Source organism: Taudactylus pleione, unplaced genomic scaffold, assembly GCF_031769625.1.
Source record: "Taudactylus pleione unplaced genomic scaffold, aTauple2 ptg000513l, whole genome shotgun sequence".
NCBI classification, from domain to species: domain Eukaryota; kingdom Metazoa; phylum Chordata; class Amphibia; order Anura; family Myobatrachidae; genus Taudactylus; species Taudactylus pleione.
Genome location: NW_028284915.1, coordinates 5,798,168 through 5,821,108, shown reverse-complemented (window position 1 = coordinate 5,821,108; position 22,941 = coordinate 5,798,168).

The window sequence follows — 22,941 nt, the reverse complement described above, 5'->3', positions numbered from 1 at the left end:
GCGCGCCTGATTATGGTGCCATTAGGAAGAGTTTTGGAGGTCAAACAGTTTTATTATAATAGTAGTAGATCTGCAGTATATTGCTTGTCACCCATGTATGGGTACAGTGTTAATTTCAAGATTATCTGTCCAAAAAATATTCTGTTTTATGTGAGCCGCAAACAGCTTATACCTTGAAGAGGCTTTGCACAAATTCTTCTTTACTTCCCTCCAGATATTGAACAAATGGTTCACCATACTATGGATGGCTGGAAATGGTACTGGACCTGATTCAGACCTGCTCGCTAAGGCGCGATCGCTCGTTCTGAGCAATTTTTGCCCATCTGCGCATTTGTATAATTCGCAGTGCGCGTGTGTGCAAGCCAGTCATTGCGATCTGATTTTGGTTGCTCGTAAGTCACTATCAGGTTGCTGCTTTGAGTGACAGTGCCGTTTGTGGGTGGTAACAGGGGAAGGTGCTTGTGAACGGGGGAGTGGATGTGTGAATGCAGGTGTGTCAGGCCGCCAAAACGCTGTTTAAAGGGCGTACATAATTAGCAAAGTAGCATCATTGTACACGTCACCTGCATGTATTTTAGCCAGCACTGATCGCTGTGCTTGCGGCGGGTTAAGGCAACCCCAAGGGCTGCGAGCAGCTCCGATGGCTCACGTTGGTCCCGTTTTATCCTACATTTCCCGGAGATGACGTATTTTGTGAGTGGCAAGGGGGCGTTTTTTGACACTTGTGAGCGCACTTTGCCGTAGCTCGCTAAAACATAGTGGGCATCCTTACGCGATTCAGTGTGAGCACCTCATTTAAATAAACCGAGCGACCGCAACTTGCGAGCGGGTCTGAATGAGCTCCACTGACCGGAGGGCTGGTAACTCCGGCAGACCATACTGAATGAAAAATGGAGATTGACCCAATGTTTAATAAAACAGATTTTTGTGCACGAACTCTGCCCATGACAATTGGAAGACCCAAACATCTTGATTGGCTAAAACATACATTTGTATAGAGTTCTCCAAGTCCTGCTTCACTTGCTCTATCTGACCATTACTCTGAGGGTGGTAGGCTGAAAGCATTTACATAGTGACCTCCAGAATTTAGAGTTAAATTGCTCCCCACTGTCTGAGACAATATCATTGGGGAACCCGTGCAACCTGAAGATCATGGACACATCCAGTTTCAATGGGACAAAGGGCCCGATTTAGAGCCACTCGCAAGTGCTGTGCGCTCGCAAGGGACCCAATGTTAATGAACTGCACATGCGCCGCATCTGGCATGCGCATGCACGAGCCACGCTGAGCAACTGAAGTTCAGTCGCTATGGACTCGCAACAAGACGGGTCGGCTGTCGATGTTGATTGACAGCTTGCCCCATTTTGTGGGTTGGTAGGGGGGGTGGCTGCACAAACACATGTGTTCCCATAGGAACACCTGGCATTTGTAGGGCGGACTAACTGACATCACTTCTGATGTCAGTAGTGGACTTCCTGCTCTATTAGAGCAGGAAGTCCACTCAGCCTTGCTGCAGCTAGACCCTACCCCAGGGTCTCGTCACAAGGCCGATGGTCGCGATTATCGCGATGCTCTCCTGGCCGCTCATACAAGCTGTGGGTTGTCTCCCACAGCTTTGCGAGCAGCCGGAGAAAAAAAAACCGCCCACATTCCCTGCGAGCGGCCGCCAGCAGCGAGCGGCTCTGAATCGGGCCCAAAGTGAGCAAACTTGGAGAATCTGTCCACCACTACCCAGATGGTATTCAAGCCTTGCCAGGATGGTAGTGGGACTTTATGTTGAGCACAGGCAGTACAGACTGCTATGAAGTCCTTGACATCTTGACAGGAGACCACTAATAATCCCTGAGGATTAACTCCAGGGTTCTTTTCATACCTGCATGACCGGTGTAGTATGAACAAGGGGCCTGATTCAGAGCCGTTCGCTATTTGTGGTCGTTCGTTCAAAAACAAGGGGTGGCTATTCAAATGATCCGTTCGCAAATTGCAGTCTGTTCCCACCTCTAAGTCTGAACGAGCGAGCAAAACATACGCTCGTTTTTTTGATAAAAACGCCCCCTGGCCGGACGCACCATACGTCATGTCCGCTATTTATTAGATTAATCGAGTACATCGTACAGCGTATGAACTGCTCGCTATTCTTGTGGTTGGTGTTTTCAACCGCTATTTTGCGAGCAGTTCTGAGTTAAAAAAACCAAGTGACGTGGTCAATGACGCTGCTGTATTAATTATGCACACCCTTAAAATGCCCGTTTTGACCTTTAAGCACGCCTGCGTTCGGATCTCCACTCCCCGTTTTCAAGCACCTTCCCCTGTTACCACCCACATACGCCTCATTCTGTCACTCAAAATAGCAGGCCCTCGCTATATTGCGTACCAACGATTTTCGACCGCACTGACTGGTTCGCGCATGCATACTAAAAACCGTACGCATGCGCAGATGTGCGAACATCGCTCGGAACGAGCGTACTGCCGCTAGCGAGTGGCTCTGAATGAGGGCCAATGTGCCCATTGGAGTAGTTTAGCACAGAGTTCAGAATCTACAAATGTCTTGCCTGGAAGTATCTCCACCTTGTTGAACCCGCAAGCAGGGTTCAGAATGACCTTATCCTCCCAAACTTCATCATCCTTGGCAGAGTTGAACGCTCAGGACAAAGCGTCAGCTATGGTGTTTTTCTACCCGGGTGGTAAATGATCACCAGATTGAAGTGATTGAAGAATAATACAAATATAAAAACAGTAGAAGGAAGCGCATAATTCAATAGGCATATATAATAAACAGAAAATAATCAGTGAATATATAATTAAATAAATAATATGTAAATAACAAAATTTAATAAATTAAACAGATTGACATGGAGTCGAAGGTAGGAAAGTAGATAAATACACATGAAAATATACATATTAAGATGCATAAAGAAAGGCATATGTAAAATAGTAGGTCAATACATGACTGCCACATACTTTTGGAATAGATACAGTTGGCTGCCAAAGTAACAATTGGATAGTCTCCAGATATTAGAATGTTAATAAATGTTGCAAAACTTGAAAGTACTGTAGGTAAAACTTCCTCTGAGAGAATCTGAAAACAATGGACAATTCCAAATGGTTTTGAACAAGACACCTAATCCAAAAGTCCCTCTGTCAATCAGTAAATAAAGTGCCTGGTGGTAGACAAAAAGCTCTTTAACAGATGAAAATCCCCTTGTGCCACAAAACACCACAAATGATTCCACTTTAAGTTATATCAATATCACAGAGATCCATAGATGGTGATAGATCATGTCTCAACGGTGTTAATAAATGGTGTACTCACAGTTGCTATCAATCTTCAGCACTTTAACTATTTTTGAAAAGTCCAGGTACCTGGAATAAGGGCTTTCCAGGTGGTTCCATTAGGCCAGGATGCTGTGATGTGGTCACAATTCAGACCTCCGGATCTGGTATGCTAAGGCCGTGGGTTGAAGCCAGAGACTGTGTGAAGCCGCTAGGAGCTGGCACTGGAGTATGTGCACCTAGATATAAGTGCGCCCAGCAGGGGGATCACACAGTGGTGAGCGGCACAGGGTAGCAGAATGAGGGGTAGTGCAGCGAGAGCCTCTGACGTCACTATGGGGGTGTCTGATGCATTTCTCAACATAAGCTGTTTTCTCGAAGAATAATGACCATATGGACTGATGGCAGTTCAAACAATGAGCTGTCTTGAGGTATGTAAGATTCTTGTGTGGTTGGTATAAACCGTCACATGGAAATTTGCCTCCTCTAGCAGTTAATGCCATAAGTGCAGGGCCAGCTTCATGGCTAACAGTTCCTTATCCCCAACAGCATAGTTCTTTTCCAGAGCAGAGAACTTACAATAAAAGAAGCCACAAGAGTACCACTTTCCTTCTTCATCTTTTTGCCAGAGCACCACCCCAACCCCAACTGTAGAGGATTCCACTTCAAAGAAGAAAGGCTGGTCACAGTTGGGTTGTCTTAGAATTGGTGCTGAGTCAAAACATTGCTTTAGACTGGCAAATGCTTCTTCTGCCTCAGGAGGCCATACTCTGGTATCTTAACCCTTCTTGGTAAGAGTGGTGATAGGAGCTGCAATGGATAAATAGTTCCTGATGAACTGTCAGTAGAAGTTACACAACCCCAGAAAGCACTGTATTGCCTTCAACCCAATTAGACAAGGCCAATTGACAGTGGCAGAGAGTTTTTTTGAATCCATCTGGAGACTTGAACCTGAAATGATAATTCCCAGGAACGCCAGTTCCTTTTGCTCAAGTAAACATTTGTCACTCTGAGGTGGGTCAGCACTACATCTACATGCTTGCGATGGCTTGTCACATCCTCAGAAAATATCAAGATGTCATCCATGTACGCTACTTAATTTTTTTCTAAATAGTCTTGGAAAATATTGTTCCTGTGCTGTTGGAAAACAGTGGGTGCATTGCTTAATCCAAAAGGCATGACCAGATACTCGTAACGGCCGTCACAATTTTTAAAGGCTGTCTTCTACTCGTCCCCAGACTGGATCCTAATTAGGTTGTAAGCCCCACGAAGATATAACTGCAAAAATATTTGCTCCTTCTATCCAATCAAAAGTTCTGAAATAAGGTGTAGAGGATACCAGTTTTTATCGTTCAGACCCGGTAATCAATACATGACCATAAACCTCCATCCTTTTTGATGAAGAATAGGCCAGCTCCTGCAAGAGACTTGGACTCTGTGGGTGGTACCAACTCACTGCATGAGAATCTGGAGGCACTGCATAATCTAGGCCTGTTTTTCGACTCTAGCGAGGAGGTTATCCAACAGATCTCATGGCGAAACAGACTACCAGCAGCATCAATTTTTTTATGGGCCAGAGTATTCTGTCACAAATGGATACAATACAATGGATATTGAATGCTTGCCCATACTTCAGGATTGGCAAATACCCAGTACAGAGGAACAGAGCCTAATGGGCTGAAAGTATTTACCAGGGACCCCCACAGGGGGGTTGGGTCTTAGCTATACCTGACACGCAGGTCATGGCCCTCCAACTAGGTTCCCTAGTATGGATGCAGGTGTGCACTGGAGTGTAGTTGGAAGTGCACCGTAAGGCATAGAAGCGTAGTCAACAAGCCGGGTCAAAACCAGATGAATGGCACAGTACCGGGGATCAAATTGGATCAGGTCACTAAGAATAGCCAAGGTCAAACCGGAATCACCAGACACAGTACCAAAGGATCAGATGGAATCAGGTCACTTGAAATAGCTGAAGTCAGGAACAAATGTCAGGATATACAGATGTCAGAACGCTGGAGATAGCTAATCCTATATGCTGGCAAAGGAGTGTACTCAAGAACTTCCTTATATGGAGAAGGCTTGAATTTCCACCCATGTATGCCTGTCTTTTTAAGATATCTTCTGAGAGGCTCGCGCAGCCCTATGGGTGCGTCAGCCACAATCCGGAAGCAGAGTGTCACAAATCATGGATGGATAGTGGATGCTAGCCCATACTTCAGGATTGGGGATACCCAGTACTGAGGCACAGAGTCTAACGTGCCGGAGGTATTCACCAGGGACCCATGCAAGGAGGTTTGGACGTAGCTGCATCCAACACAATCAGGTCACGGCCCTTAGACTTGGTTCACTTGTACAGGTGCTGGTGTACTTTGGATAAAGTGCAGGCATGCCAGTTAGTTGACAAGCTGGGTCAGAACCAAATGGACAAGACAGTACCAGGGAGCACATGTAACAGGTCATGGAGAATAGCCAAGGTCAAAACCGGCATACAAATGCAGTATGAGGGAGGAGACAGATTCAGGTCACAAGGGCAGGAAACGACCAGTAGTAGCCACTGGGAATGCTGGAGTATGGCAAAGAAGAAGTGTCCAAGATCCTCCTTATATATTGGAACTTCAGTCTTGCTGCCCACAATGACGTAATTGTTTGGCGTGTCTGCCCCTTTAAATTTGATTCTGAGTGGTGTGCACAGCCCTATGGGATGTGCAGCCTTAGAGATGAACTACCGCCGGATTTGGAGGGAGAGCTGAAGACTTCAGCAGTGGGTATCGGGAACGCCGGCATGCTGTGACGGGGATATTCCAGAAGTGCGCAAAGGTCAGTGGTGGTTGTTGCAAACAGCATGATGTGAGAGAGGTGCTGGATTGTGCCATTACACATTTAGGGGTATATTTACTAAAGTGAGAGTTTTTAGAAGTGGAAACGTTGCCCATAGCAAACAATCAGATTCTAGCTATTGTCTTCTGGAAGGTGCAAGTTAAATATTAAGTAGAATCTGATTGGTTGCTATGGGCAACATCTCCATTTCTAAAAACTCTTACTTTGGTAAAGATACCCCTTATTTTTGTCATTTAACTTGCTTGTAACTTATTCTAAAGCATAAGCATTTATTCTTTTTACAAATAAGCTTTTAATCTGCAGAATATACATTCCCGAAATACACTTTTGTTAATAGCTCAATAATAAATCTATCCAAACATGCTAATAATAGATGTAAACTGTCTTTACAAAACATTGTCATTAGGCTGCTAATCACACATACCATGGAGAGCAGCATATACAAACACATTTCTCTCATCTGCAAAAGCTATATACAGTTTGGTTCTAACACTTTAAATAGAAACCATAATAATATAAGCAGGTGCACAAACATTCTAGAGAGCTATATCCATTTCGCAGTCTAGAATGTTCTAAATCAGTCACTCGCATTTTTTCATAATAAAATATCATCATATTATTTATACAAATTGAAAACTAGGCACTTGTTCAAAAATGATAAATTTCCAGATGGTTAAGTTATTTTAGAAGCATGCCTATAACAAAGGGTCAGCAATTACTAATAACTACTCCAAATGAAAAAGCCAGCATACATATTTATTAACACATATACATTTGTTGTAAAGCATTTAAAGTCACGCATATAACAATATTGTAAAATAGGTTGGAGAAGCAATATTTGTGCATGTAAAATGCATGTATGTCGGAATCTGCAGAATTGCAATGACAATAGAATTAAGCTTTGGGAGGGGAAGGTTAGGGTTCGGCACTAGGGGGAGGTTTAGGGGTGGACATTTTAAAGGGATTATAAGGATATAGTGATGTTTGACTATGTATAATCAGTAAACGTGTTGTATATCACTTTTTGATAGCCTGTCCTTGTGCCCTTACAGCTTTACCAACCCTAGGCATTCATTGTGCTTGTCCTACTCTCTCCCTGCTATACTAATGTCTTTAGTTATTACATTATGGTATCTGATCTGTGAATGGTTTTATAGTAAATTATACAACGCAAAGCTTGAGTGTTATGGATAGTCAACTATAAGTAAAATAGCATTTGTATAGTATTATAAGGTAATTGAGTTAAGTGTAAGGTAGGATAAAGAGTGTGAACGTTATAGGAAAATAGTTATAAGAAATGTATAGTTTGCAGAACTATAGTAATAAACGTGTTTTCAGTTGTAAAGAATGTTCTGATGCACGATCTTGTGATATATTTAGCTGAAAGTAGCAAACATGTTTTTGTCTTACAATGCACTAATACTTGTGCTGAGCTGTAATATACAGAATACAGAAGCTTACACCTCCTGGAGGTCTCAATTGTTTGGTGGTATCAAGGACCCGTTATGAATCCAGCCCCAGTGATGGCATAGTGCCAGGATGGGGGTTTGGCTATGAGATGAGTTCTTTGGAAGACCAGAGACTCTGAGCGAGTTATAGTGAACAGAGCTGACTATCGAGGAATTTGGGACATTCATCTTTTAAGAAATTGGTTATTTCTCAGAAATATTATTATGTAAGCTGTCTGCATATTTTGACATATAACACTAGATAAATAGCGAATCTATCATGTTTAAAGCACGCTTTTGGACTGAAACCTACGTTGGGCATGCCCATGCCACGTAACAAAGAGGCAGGGGCGTAACTAGGTATTTTTAGGCCCTATAGCAAAAGTTTGTAAGGTAAGGTAAGCCCCTATGTACAGATGTGTCCTCATACATCTAGCCTCAAAAAGCCATGCAGAATGACTTGCCTGGCATAAGTGAGCTACCATGTCCCGTGCAATTCTGCTAGAATTGGCCATTTTTTTTTGCGATGTGATTGGGGTGCACTAGCAGATTGCTGATTAATTTGAAATGCAAGACTTGTATATCTGTGTGCGATTACAAGTTCCATTGTGTTTCATATACAGACTCGCATTGCGACTTAGACCCGTATTCAATTTGAAGCGAAATGTCCATTTTGGTGAAAAAGTATCGCGGGTAGCGTCATTTTGCCAGGTGGAAACTTTTCGCCGTATTCAATTTCAAATACTTTTCGCCTATGCGGAAAGTCAATGCAATGGACCTAGGGAAAAAGTTTCGCCTATGAATAGCACGTGGAAAAAAGTGCAGAATTGGGGTTTTTGGGGTGCAATGTTGCGGGAACCCCTGTACAGGCTTAAGACAGTCCCCCAAAGGTAAACTGTGTCAAAAAATTATTAAAAAACACTTTCGAACATCCCAAAAAAGTACTTTCATTTTCTGGGTGAAAAAGTTCAAAGTTGGGGGACAAACTTAAAAATTAGCGAAATAGACTCAGGGGGGTCCCCCAAGTATGCCCCAGGTGTTTTTTTTTACTTTGCTGGTGCTTGCGGCAGGTGGATTTTTCACAATTTTTTTTACTCAAATAATTTTTATTAGAGAAAAAATTTTCCAGGACAGATCAAATAAAACATTAATAAACAGTAGTTTACTGTTGTAATAACAAAAATGTTACATAGTTTATATTATTATAAAATAAAATAGAAAATAACATAAAATAAAAATAAAAATAAAAATATGAATATTGCATAGGAAAACAGAGCAATACAATACCCTATAAAAGAAACAGAAACAAAAAGAAATCAAAACTACATATACACACATCCATTATTAAAAAAAATAAGTGTGAATACATCCGTATTAACAACTATCATGTCAAATTGAAACCGTGGTGATACTAGCTACCGGTCGTAGGGACAGATCAGTCAAAAAAGTCAGACCAAGGGCGCCATCTATTCAATGGTGATGATGTTGAAGTAGAGTATTTAAATCCAAAAGTTTCCATTTCAAAGCTTCTCTGAACTTTAGATATTATTATCAAAGGAGGTGGGGGGTCAGATCTCTTCCAAAACTGTGCTAGAGCCGCCCTCGTAGCTATCAGTACATGTCCAATAACATACTTATTGTGTGTTTGTATTGAGGGGTGGGAAAAATGTAGGAGAGGAGTTTCTGGCAACTGTGGAAGATTCTCCATAGTAACCTGGGTAATTAACTGGAATACTTCTAACCAAAGGGAATATATAATAGGACAAGACCAAAAAATATGGAGTACCTTCTAGTCCGCATTTTCTCCAGCAAAACTTAGAGGAATCAGGCCAAATTCTGTGTAACTTGGCTGGAGTGTAGTATATACCATAGGGTGTGATTCATACCAGAATTAGAGAATACCCAGTGTCTCACTTGCAAAAATTTAAAGAAATCATTCTTAGGGATGTCATATTGATCTTGTAAATGTCGGAAATATTTAAGTTGATGGTCTGAATAAAGATCTCTAACTGTCGTAATGCCTCGGACATGCCATGAGGTTAGTGAGAGGTCAGGAATTAATTTTGAGAGAGCTAATATGGAAATGTGAGAAGATGGGAGAGAAAATTCCCCATGTGAGGAGATCAATTTATCCCGTACTGTGAGGATGTCAAAAACACTTTTTGGAATAAGGGATTGAGGGGGTCTAGCAACAGTCTTAGGGCCTGATTCAGAGCCGGACGCTATTTGCGCTCGTTTAGAAAAAGGGGCCGGCTATTTAAATTGAGCGCTCGCTCTTTGCGGTCTGTTGACGCCTCTATGTCTGAGCAAGCGAATTAAGTATGCGCTCGCTATTTTGTAAAGACGCCCCCTGGCCGCTCGCATCCTACGTCATCTCCGCTATTTATTTGATTAATCGAGTACATCGAAAGGCTCGCAGTGCTTGTGGTTGGATTTTCCTACCGCAATCATGCGACCAGTTCAGGCTAAGAAACAACCAAGTGACGGGGTCGATGACGCTGCTTTGTTAATTATGCACACCCTTAAAATGCCCGTTTTGACCGTTTGGCACGCCTGCGTTCGGATCTCCACTCCCCGTTTTCAAGCACCTTCCCCTGTTACCACCCACAAACGTCTCATTCTGTCACTCAAATTAGCAGGCATTTGCTATTTTGCGTGCACACAATTTCCGACCGCAATGACTGGTTCGCGCATGCGAATTACAACCCATACGCATGCGCAGTTGTGCGAACATCGCTCAGAGCGAACGAGCGGCCGCTTACGAGCGGCTCTGAATCAGGCCCTTAATCCATATGATGTCTCTTAATGGAAAGGTTGGACATGCAGAAGATTCAATATCCACCCATGGTTTAAGTGGTGAGGAAGATAACCAGTCTTTCATCTGATTAAGCAGACAAGCGTGTTGATAATATTAGATATTAGGGGCTGCTAGTCCCCCTCTAGCTTTAGAGCTGATTAAATGGGCTCTAGCTACTCGAGGGCATTTACTCTTCCAAATGAACAAAGACATAACCGTATAAAATTTGTTCAATAAACTTAACGGAACTAAATATGGAATGGCTCTAAATAAATAAATAATTTTAGTGAGGAGCATCATTTTCACAGAGGAGAGACAACCCATCCATGAGATTTCGTAGTTAACCCACATCTCGGTAAGTGTGGAGAATTGTTCTAGAAGAGGCTGATAATTACATGCTATAACATGTTGTAGGTTTAAGGGAATATTAATCCCCAGATATGTAATAGATGATGTCTGCCAGCCATTAGGATTTTGGATTTTAAGTCTATTTAGGGAAGCTTGATCTATATTATATGCCAGTGCTTCTGTTTTGAAGGTATTTAGTTTATAGTATGACGCTGCAGTATATTCTTGAAGAATAGTATGGAGAACAGGTAAAGATATGTCTGGTTTTGTGACGAATAAAAGGATGTCGTCAGCAAAAAGACATATCCTATGCTGCTTATGACTGATAGAGAAGCCTTCAAAAGAAGGAGAGGATCCAATTTTTTCAGCATGGGGGTCCTATAACTAATGCGAATATCAGAGGTGAGAGGGGGCACCCTTGTCTAGTCCCGTTAGAGATATTGAAGCTGTTGGAAAGAAACCCATTGCTGTAAACTCGAGCCGAAGGGACAGTGTAAAGATTCATTATAGCTCCAAGAAACATGCCGGAAAAACCAAACCTGACAAGAACCCGAGTCATAAAAAGCCAGTGGAGCCTGTCAAAGGCTTTTTCCGCATCTAGAGATAATAAAACCATAGGAATGGAACAAGCTGCTTGCGATTCCAGGAGGGAAAATACTCTTCTGGTATTGTCTGGGGCTTGTCTCACCATGGTGAAGCCCACCTGGTCTAGAGACACTAAGTTAGGGAGAATAGGATTTAATCTATTAGCGACTAATTTCGCATATCATTTAATATCCGAATTTAATAGAGCAATTGGTCTATAATTTGGGCATAATGTCGGGTCCTTGCCAGGCTTCAATATGGTGATCATTTGGGCTTCTAACATTTCTTTAGGAAATGGATTATTGGAAACGTCATTATATAAATTTACTAAAATAGGAGTTAAAATAATTTGAAAGTGTGTATAAAAACTGTTGATGAACCCATCTGGGCCGGGTGCTTTATCTCTTTTAAGGGATTTAATTGCTCTTAGTACTTCTTTATCATTCCAGGGAACACAAAGAGTTTCTGCTTCTAGAGAGGATAAACACGGAAGATTAACAGAGTCTAAAAAGGAATTGATCACAGATTCAGATGGCTGAGGTATAGAGGTTTCTTGAGAGAGATTATAAAGTTTTTCATAATATAGAGCAAATTGTTGTGCAATATCTTTAGGATTTGAGACTGGGGTTCCAGTTGGGCTAGAGAGACTTTTGATTCTATTAATGGCATTTTTTCCTCTAAGTTTGCGAGCAAGCAGTTTAGTAGCTCTGTTCCCAAGAGAATAAACTTCTGATTTAATTTAATGATAGCACGTTGGATTTGGGAGAGGTGTAAATTATTCAGTTTCTTTCTGGCCTAAAGTAAAGCAGAAAGGATAAGAGAGTCCTTTGGGTGTTCAGATTGATATGCTAGATGCACTGCTTGATTAGATTTCCTAATCTTGACTGCGGCTTGTATAGCAGCACCCTTCATAACCGCCTTGAGTGCACACCAATGATTCATGGCCGAAGTATCAGTGGGAGAATTTATTTCTACATATGAAGTCAGTGCATCCTTCAAAATATGCGAACCTTCATCATCTAATAGAATATACTCTTGTAAACGCCAAGGTCTAAAGTGGGGAGACGTAGAAAAAGGAATCCAAGACCATAACAAGGGGGCATGATCAGACCAAGTACTTGACAATATATTGATCTGGGGGATATACTGAAGAGATCATTTGTCAGTTAAGAGCATATCTATTCTAGAGTATGATTTGTGAACTGCGGAAAAAAGGTGTAATCGCGAGTTCCTGGGTTTTTAACCTGCCATACGTCATAGAGATCAAATTCAGCCAATAAATGTGAAAAAGAATGAGCTAGAGAATGGGCAACATTAAGTGATTGTTTATCTAGGGAAGAAGATTTATCCAATTTAGGGTCAGGAGCAAAATTAAAGTCTCCCATAATAAATATGGCTCCTTTTTTAGATTCCTGTAGTTTAAGTAAAACATTTTTAAGGAAGCTAGGTTGCCTGGTATTAGGAGCATATAGTGATACTAGAGTGATATATTTAGTCCCAATCTTCCCTACCAAGATAAGGTATCTACCACCACAATCCACCCATTTGCTCTCCAACTTAAAAGGACAAGATCTGCTCAAAAATATGGCTACTCCATTTCTCTTAAAGGGACCACAAGAGATCAGATCGGATAAGCTTTATTAGTAAACTGGGGGGTGGAATGTAATGGGAAATGTGACTCTTGAATTGCCACTACATCAGCCCTCTGATCTGAGAAATATGTTAATGCAAAATGTCTCTTATGAGGTGAACTGAGTCCCTTAACATTGATACTTAAAAAATTTACCATGGCAAAGAGTCGGATAGGTGTGTTGTGAATCAGCTAGTGCATAAAGTGTGTACATAATTAAAAAAAAAAAATATATATATATATACGCATAAAATAAAATCACAGAAAACAAAAGGTAAATACAAACCGAAATTGCATCCATAAAGGAGCTAAAGCTTCTGTCATTTAAACAAAACATGACAGAAAAGTTGGAGGTACTGTATGGTGGGATGGGCCCAAATGGTATACCCACACAATGCCCCTAACTACTAATAATTCCTTCAATTGTGATATTAATAAAAAAAACTTTCTAACGGAGCACAATTTAGTACCACAAATAAAGTAAGGGAATATAAAATAATAATATAATATAATCACTAAAGCGATAAGAGACCGGAAAGAGAGAATAGTTCCCAAAATAAAGGGAAGACTAGCTAAACACAATCCACCATTTATCTACTTACAATGAATATCATTTTTGATAATGTGATAAGATAGTTCTTTAAAGTAGTTTAAATGTCTGTTTGTAAATATGTTACTAAAAGTTTAAAGATTTTCTTAAACATCATCGTGTTCATAATAGCATACCATTCTAATTCACCCAAACAGGCTATGTTTATGGAAAATCAGTAATCTTATTTTTGTATCACATATTTATCCAACCATAAAATATATTTAACATTATCAGGAACAACAGAAGCATACATATCTATCTTAACAAGGAAGTGATAAAGTATGTTATTGTTACGAATGACCATAGTGATAAAATAAAAGATTATTATATTTAATATATTTTGCTGTATCTTTAGAATTTGCTGGGAGTATAAATTTCTTCTTTGCAGCTATGAGAAACTTTTTATGTTCTTTGTACTTTTTTATATAGAAAAAAAACAACTAGCTAGAACATCTTTGGATTGTTTTGTATATGAATTAGAGTATACTAACCCCTTCAAAATAGTGTGTGTGGTATATTCCAATTTAATAAATAAAGCATGGTTGCTACCATAAACAGAAGGTAAACATACTACGATCTCAAAGAAAGAAACAATGTCTGTAACTGGTACACATAAGTAATACTTGGAGTTAAAACATAACTTTTGTTATTGTATTAAATTAAAAATTTAAAACCGATCATATTTATTTGTATTATATTTGTGTTGTATTATGCCACATATGAAAAATAAGCAAAATCAAAACAGAAATTGTGTGTTTTAAAAACTGTTTCGCTTATGTGTTTTTCTTTTTTTTGTACTGTATGTTCAGTACTTCGTAGATTTCAATATGGCAGATGTTTACACAAAATAGTGTGATTATGCTGTTTAGTCTGACAGTGTCTAAAATATTTTTTTTTCTATGAAAGGGAAAGTTTGATAGTTCAATTACTTTTGAAACTAAACAGAACAGTTTAGCTCACAAAATTAAGAGGATTGTAAATGACAATTTTCTATTCTCAACTGGACCCTGACCTAAAGAACAAACTTAAAGATAGGCCTGTCATAATTTTTAAAAAAAGCTGATAACCTCCACAAGTTATTAGTCTCTAGCCATTTTGGACCAATACAGACTAAAAATTAATCTTTGTGTACACCTTTTTACTACTCATAACAATAAGGGTATTTCAGATGTAACCATGCAAAGTGTATTACATGTAAACATATTACCCATAGACAAAATAATTTTTCCTCTAGTCATTTAGGACAACAAGTCACAATTAAGACTTCTCTTAACTGTGAAACAGATTTTGCCATCTATGTTCTCTCTTGAAATCCCATTCCTGGAACACCGCAGGAACATTTTGAATTGTGTTGAAACATAGAGTGTCCTATAATTTTTTTCAAGTACACTCCTCTAATCCCACATTACTCCAAGCCACTGTAATTGAAAAAATAAATTTCACATAAAGAGGGATATGATCGTTACTGTAGATTGTGTGCTAGGGAGGTATTTTGGATACGCTCTCTTCAAACCCTGTTTCGTGATGGGTTTGATTAGAGTGTAGAAATCATTTTCTAATTATTTTCCAATGCCTTCTGGAATTATTTAGATACTGACAATTCATCTATATATATATATATATATATATATATTAGGGATGTGCAGGCTCGGTTCTGCTCAGTTCCGTTCGGTTTTTTTATACCGAATCTTATTGGCTATCCAAAACTCGTGACAGCTGATACCCAATAAGATTCGGTAAAAAAACCCGAACGGAACCGAGTAGAACCGAGCCTGCACATCCCTAATATATATATATATATATATATATATATACACCCACAGCAGAGCGGCACTCACGGGTCATTCACTTACAAATACAGGATGCCAGATCCACGATGATTCAACGTTTCGGTTTATTCAACCTTTCTCAAGAATACAAAAAAACATAAAACATACACGCCTTAAATGGGTCTACATTTATGGCACCCAGTTGACCCATTTTTGGTAATTTGTGAGCAATATTTTGTAGTCATCCATCTGCTAGGTGCTGTATATTTTGATGTTGCATATTTATACTCGCGAGTATCATGGGGTACATATATTGATTGCCTATATATGAGGGGCAGGACTACTGCAAGTTTATTTCATATTGGTATGTGCTGAATATGTTTACTCTAGCCCACCTGGCTGTACCAGCGTTCAGATTGGTGTATATTCACTGTTTGTATTATGTCTGTTACCATGGTGAGTATGATCCTCCAATGGGGCGTGAGAGGGGCGGGTACTCGACGGGCTTCTGCATTGGATACACGTGACCTGGTCACGTGACGTGCGGGTGCCGCAGACGAGTGACGTCATCTCTGCGCACCGACATGGACGCGGTGATACACGAGGGTTCTGGGCTATGTAAGCTGTGTATGTTTTATGTTTTTTTGTATTCTTGAGAAAGGTTGAATAAACCGAAACGTTGAATCATCGTGGATCTGGCATCCTGTATTTGTGATTGAATGACCCGTGAGTGCCGCTCTGCTGTGGGTACATTTTTGGGCTTGGAACTTGGTCCTGAGAAGGCACCTGGGCAAGTACATTTGGTAGTTTTTGGAGTGCCGGCCTGTCGCTTTGTTTATAGATAACCGTTTGGATTATTTGCAAGGCACCCAGCTATGTATTTGATGCTTTAAGTATATTCACAACCTTTGTTGCTACAAGAACTTTCTCTGGGTTGAATAACCACATGAATTTGTTTTTAACTATACACTACTGGGACGCTGGTATATCCAAGTGTGGCGTTGATTTATGCTGCTGCTCTGAGTAAGGTACTCACTATTTTGCTCTATAACTAACAGGAAGAGCTGGGCACATTGCACTCACTAAAGGAATTACACATTTATATGAAGCTTCACTGTGGCAGATAATATGGCTACTGGCAGAGACTTAACCCATGGTACTCCGAATGATGGGAGTGGGTTTATGAATTTCCATTTACCTATCGGTGAAATCCTCAGCTTCAGTGACTCTGAAGCAGAGAATGCATATTTTAAAGAGTCGTTTAATACTGCTGCAGGATCTGAATCACCAGAGGATTTGTACAGCTTATTATTAAAATATAAGAAAAAAGAAATTGATTTTCAACTCCATGGAATTACACTCACTGAGTATCATAAAGAAAGGAAAATTCTGTGAGGATTCAGAGTCCGCAATGTCCCTACTATTGGACGTAACAACTTGGAGTTTTACCGTAGGTGGGTTGCAGTCCTAAACAAATGTTCCCTGGATCTGATGATTCTCGTGAACGAGGAATCAGCCAGGGAACTTTGTATCATTAAAGAAAAAATTAAAACCTTTGAGGATACCCATAAAGCGGTCCTTTCCAATGACATGCAATGTGATTGGTTAGGCAAAATTAATAAACAACTAGAGGAGTATAAAAGGAATTTAATCAAGTTTAAAAAAGAGAAACTTGCCAAAGTAAATGCTGATTACCAGGACCAAAGAGTATACACCTGGGCTACATCACGTCATTCTGATGGTTATTCACACAGGTTGGAGAACAGGAGACATTTTCGGATTAGAGACATTGAAGCCTCCAGTAGTGCAAACTCCTCTGCAAGTGACACTGAGCCCTCACCATTACCCATCAACTCTAAACCCCCTTTAGGGGTGGTAGCCCGTGTCACCCGGGCAAGAAAAGATGGAGGAATAGGACGAGGCGTGGTGGCCAGAGGGAAAGGCAGGAGAAACCACCGGTAATTAGCACCATTATTAACTTATCCAGCCAGGACATTTCTGAGTCAGAAGCTAGTGTATTAAACAAGGGGCTTACCTTTGTTCCAACTAACAGCTTCAGATCTTTTGAGTGGAAAAAGGACTTATGGAGATTCCAACGTAGTTTGAAATTAAAAGAATTTTATGCCAATACGAATAATACATTTCCTGCATCAGAGTTGGGGAATATAAGATCTAAGTCATCGTTTGAACCGCAATCACATAATCCTTCTATAAAAAGTTTTATACGATTATTGGACCATGATGTTATGTCTCAATATGATGTTTCTTTAAGCCACAATCTTGCCCCAAATGAGTTCCAAGCCCTCAAAGATTTAAGTAAAGATGAGTCTATTGTTATACGACCGGCAGACAAGGGAGGTGCCTTGGTGATTCAGAATATAGAGGATTATAAAGTTGAACTTTACCGCCAATTACTGGATGAAGAGGTGTACCATAAACTTGAAAGAGACCCTACACAAGACTTTCAATTGGATCTGAATAATTTTTTACAAGAAGCAATGGACAATAATGTCATCTCTGCCAGTGTGAAAAAGAATTTGATGATAGAACATCCTAGGAATCCATTGATATACACGTTACCAAAAATTCACAAGTCCATGACTTCACCACCTGGTCGACCAATAATTTCGGCCAGGGATTCCATTTACAGCAAGGTGTCCAAGTATCTTAATTTTTTTCTTCAGCCTTTAGTAGCCGTGGAAAGCACTAGTCTCAGAGACACTAACATGCTGCTACAGATACTAAATAACATCGGTGTCATTGTACATTAGTATTCCACAACAACAAGGGTTAAATAGTGTTTGCCAATTTTTACAGGAGCATCCACAATACACAGGTCCTGCTATACCATTCTTTATGCAGGCATTAGAAAAAACGTTGGCATGTAATTATTTTTTGTTTAACAATGAGTTTTTTTTGCAATGTAGAGGGTGTGCCATGGGATCCCCTGTGGCCCCCTCTTTTGCTAACATTTTTATGTTTCAGGTTGAAAAGGATCTTTTTTTGAATAATCCAAGGTTCAGTCCTCATTGTTTTTTATTTTATCGGTACATCGATGACATTTTAGTTTTTTGGACGGGTTCAATTGAGGAATTCACATCAGCTATGCAAGATATTAATATGCTCCATCCTGCCATTAAATTTACATATTCGTGTCATCATGAAGTAATTCACTATCTGGATGTGGAGATCAGTTTCATCAACAATGAATTATCAACTTGTGTTTATCACAAACCGACAGATTTTAATACTATCCTACATGCCCGAAGCCACCATTCTCTGGCTTTGATACGTGGGTTACCATACTCCCAATTTTTGTGTATTCGCCAAATCACTAAGGATGACAATACAGCCAGAGTGGAAATTGATAAGATGCTCACCAAATTTCTACAACGAGGCTATAAAATGAACAATCTAATAATGGCAAAGAATAAAGTTCTGAGCATGAATCGGAGGGATTTATTACAATCTCCTGACCATAATAGTGGTCTCAATGAAGAACCCCAGAAAATGTTCTTTGTTAGTGAATTGAATACAGCCAGCACTTGTGTACAACGTACGGCAAAAAAATTGTGGCCAATCATAAACACTGACATCGCTTTGAAACTCCAAGTTGATGATGTGCCATAAGAGAGGTAGAAACTTGCGAGACTGGTTAATTAAAAGCGACATAGGCAGACATACAGTCTTGAACACTACTCACTTTTTAACTAAACATCCAGGATGTTATAGATGCACTGGTTGCACCACGTGCAGATACTTGGAAACTGGGAGTTATATCTCCCATCCTCGGTCCGGGTTATCGTTTAGATACATTAACTGGGTGCCATAAATGTAGACCCATTTTTGGTAATTTGTGAGCAATATTTTGTAGTCATCCATCTGCTAGGTGCTGTATATTTTGATGTTGCATATTTATACTCGCGAGTATCATGGGGTACATATATTGATTGCCTATATATGAGAGGCAGGACTACTGCAAGTTTATTTCATATTGGTATGTGCTGAATATGTTTACTCTAGCCCACCTGGCTGTACCAGCGTTCAGATTGGTGTATATTCACTGTTTGTATTATGTCTGTTACCATGGTGAGTATGATCCTCCAATGGGGCGTGAGAGGGGCGGGTACTCGCCGGGCCTCTGCATTGGATACACGTGACCTGGTCACGTGACGTGCAGGCGCCGCAGGCGAGTGATGTCATCTCTGTGCACTGACATGGACGCGGTGATACACTAGGGTTCTGGGCTACTTAAGGTGTGTATGTTTTATGTTTTTTTGTATTCTTGAGAAAGGTTGAATAAACCGAAATGTTGAATCAACGTGGATCTGGCATCCTGTATTTGTGATTGAATGACCCGTGAGTGCCGCTCTGCTGTGGGTACATTTTTGGGCTTGGAACTTGGTCCTGAGAAGGCACCTGGGCAAGTACATTTGGTAGTTTTTGGAGTGATGCCTGTCGCTTTGTTTATATATATATATATTGTGACACAGTTAGGTTAGGGGGTCCCTCTCCTGGGTAGAGGACTCCTTCCTTACACACACACACAGCAGCAGGGAAGCAGCACTCCAGTCTGGATGCAAGTACAAGCTGGTCGGCGCCAGTCTTTATTGTACAATGTCAGAAACATAAAGAAAACATAAATATAAATCCTAGCCCTGTCGGGGCACTAACTTCACAGGTAGTTCCTTCACTACCAGAACCTGGCAGGGCCTAATGCCCTCGCCAGCAACAAAAGCACAGCACAACACTCACAGTTAGGTATCCAAGTGTCTCTGAGCAAACTCCCTGTCTGCTCTCCCAGGTGAGACAATCAGCCCTAAACAAACTAGGCTTATATTGGCCACTCTCAGGTGGAAAACTAACAATCCTGTTACCAGGCTGCGAGAACCAAAACCTGGAGTGGCCGTGGGTGGAGCCCTCCCTCTCCTCTAACACACAACCCCCAGGTCCCAAACCGGCTTTTCAAAAAGCCGAAACTCAAGCCTGCTACACTGCAGACTTTCTTCTTGGGGTTTAAAACACAAAAGACAGGAATCTGGGACAAATGTACCTGCCACAGACCACTTTACCAGTGATCCTATCACATATCCCCCCCCTTTGTTTCGACCTGTGGGGATGAACAACTGAAGCCCCCAAACAATGAATGCGTGACAACACGTCAGCATTGGCCAGCTGGCTTCCTGGCCTGTGTTCCACTGAAAATTTAAAAGTTTGTAACGCCAAGAACCATCTTGTAATTCTCGCATTACTGTCCTTATTTTCAGACATCCACTTCAGAGGGGCATGGTCAGTGATCAATTTGAACTTTCTTCCGACCAAGTAGTACCTGAGAGCCTCTAACGCCCACTTTATGGCCAATGCCTCCTTCTCCACTGTGGCAGAGTTTCTCTCATGTACATTCAACTTTCAGCTAAGATAGAAAATAGGGTGTTCCTCACCCTCCTTGTTCTGGGACAGGACCGCTCCTATACCTACTTCTGATGCAACGGTTTGTACCATGAATTCCCTTTCAAAATTAGGAGTCATCAGGACTGGTTGGGAACACAACGCTACTTTCAACTCCTGAAAAGCTTTCTCTGCCTCAGGACTCCATTCTACCATGACTTTTTTTTTGCCTTTGGTCAGGTCAGTCAGTGGGACTGCCATGGTGGCAAAGTTGGGTATAAACCTCCTGTAGTACCCTGTAATTCCCAAGAAGGCTCTCATCTGCTTCTTATTCAGAGGCCGTGGCCAGTTTTGTATGGCATCAACTTTATTGAGCTGAGGCTTTATCAGGCCTCTGCCAATGGTGTATCCCAGATATTTTACTTCCTCCATGCCTAGACAACACTTTTTTGGGTTGGCTGTCAAACCTGCCTTATAGATGGAGTCCAACACTGCTTGCACCCTGGGTAAGTGAGACTGCCAATCAGGACTATGAACGACCACGTCATCCAGATAAGCAGCCGCATACCGTCCATGGGGCCTTAGAATCCTGTCCATCATTCTTTGGAAGGTAGCAGGTGCCCCATGTAGCCCGAAGGGCAACATCTTGTACTGAAACAAGCCCTCTAGCGCTGAAAAAGCTGTCTTTTGTTTGGCGCTCTCGGTTAACGGTACTTGCCAATACCCTTTGGTTAGGTCAAGAGTGGTTAAATACCTTGCCGTCCCTAATCTCTCAATCAGTTCATCCACTCTTGGCATCGGGTAGGCATTGAATTTTGAAACACTGTTCAACTTTCGGAAGTCATTGCAGAAACGCACACTCCCGTCGGGCTTTGGAATCAACACAATGGGACTTGACCATTCACTATGTGATTCTTCAATAACCCCTAACTCTAGCATATTTTTAATTTCTTTCGACACCGATTCTCTTTGTGCTTCTGGTAACCTATAAGGCTTTAGATTAACTTTAACCCCTGGGTCAGTGATGATGTCATTTTTAATGACCGAGGTTTTCCCAGGTACATCAGAGAACAGCACCCTATTTCTAATCAGAAACTCCTTGACCTCTTGTTGTTGAATTGCCGATAGGGTTTTTGCCACTGTCACTTCGGGAACTAAGGGCCCTGGACTTACTGGAGGGTCTCGGACGGCCGACAGTACTGTTCTATCTTTCCAGGGCTTTAACAGATTTATATGGTATATCTGTTCCGGCTTTCTTTTCCCCGGCTGGTAAACTTTGTAATTGACCTGCCCCACTCTTTCTAAGATTTCAAAGGGCCCTTGCCATTTAGCCAAAAGTTTATTTTCCACAGTGGGAACCAATACTAACACTCTGTCCCCAGGAGCAAAGCTGCATAACCGAGCATTGCGGTTGTATACCCTCTGCTGTGCCTGTTGAGCCTGTTCCAGGTGCTCTCTCACTATCGGCACTACGGCAGCAATTCTCTCCTGCATTTGAGAAGCATACTCAATCACCGTTTTGTAAGAACTAGACTGCCCCTCCCATGTCTCTTTGGCAATGTCTAGTAACCCCCTTGGATGTCTCCCATACAACAAGTCGAAGGGTGAAAACCCAGTGGAGGACTGGGGAACTTCTCTTATGGCCAACAATAAATATGGCAATAAGTAGTCCCAATCCCTACCATCCTTGTCGACCACTTTCCTAAGCATGTGTTTTAACGTCTTGTTAAACCTCTCGACCAGCCCATCGGTTTGGGGGTGATAAACCGAAGTTCTTAACTGTTCGATTTTGAACAGGCGGCATAACTCTTTCATGACTTTGGACATAAACGGTGTCCCCTGGTCAGTTAGTATCTCCTTAGGTATACCCAGCCTGCTAAAGACATGAACTAGCTCTCTGGCAATGGTCTTGGTTGACGTATTGCGCAACGGGATCGCTTCCGGGTACCTGGTAGCGTAATCCATTATGACCAGAATATACTGGTGTCCCCTTGCAGACTTCATTAAGGGTCCAACCAAATCCATCGCTATTCTTTCGAACGGCACCTCTATGATAGGCAATGGAACTAGTGGACCCTTAAAATGTGGCCTGGGAGCATGATACTGACACTCAGGGCAGGATGCGCAAAAGTCAGATACCTCTTTATGAAGCCCGGGCCAGAAAAACCTCTGCATTATTCGCTCAGTGGTTTTCTCTACCCCTAGATGGCCTGCTGTTATATGACCATGGGCCAGATCCAACACTGTTCTTCTGTAGGCTTTGGGAACTATTA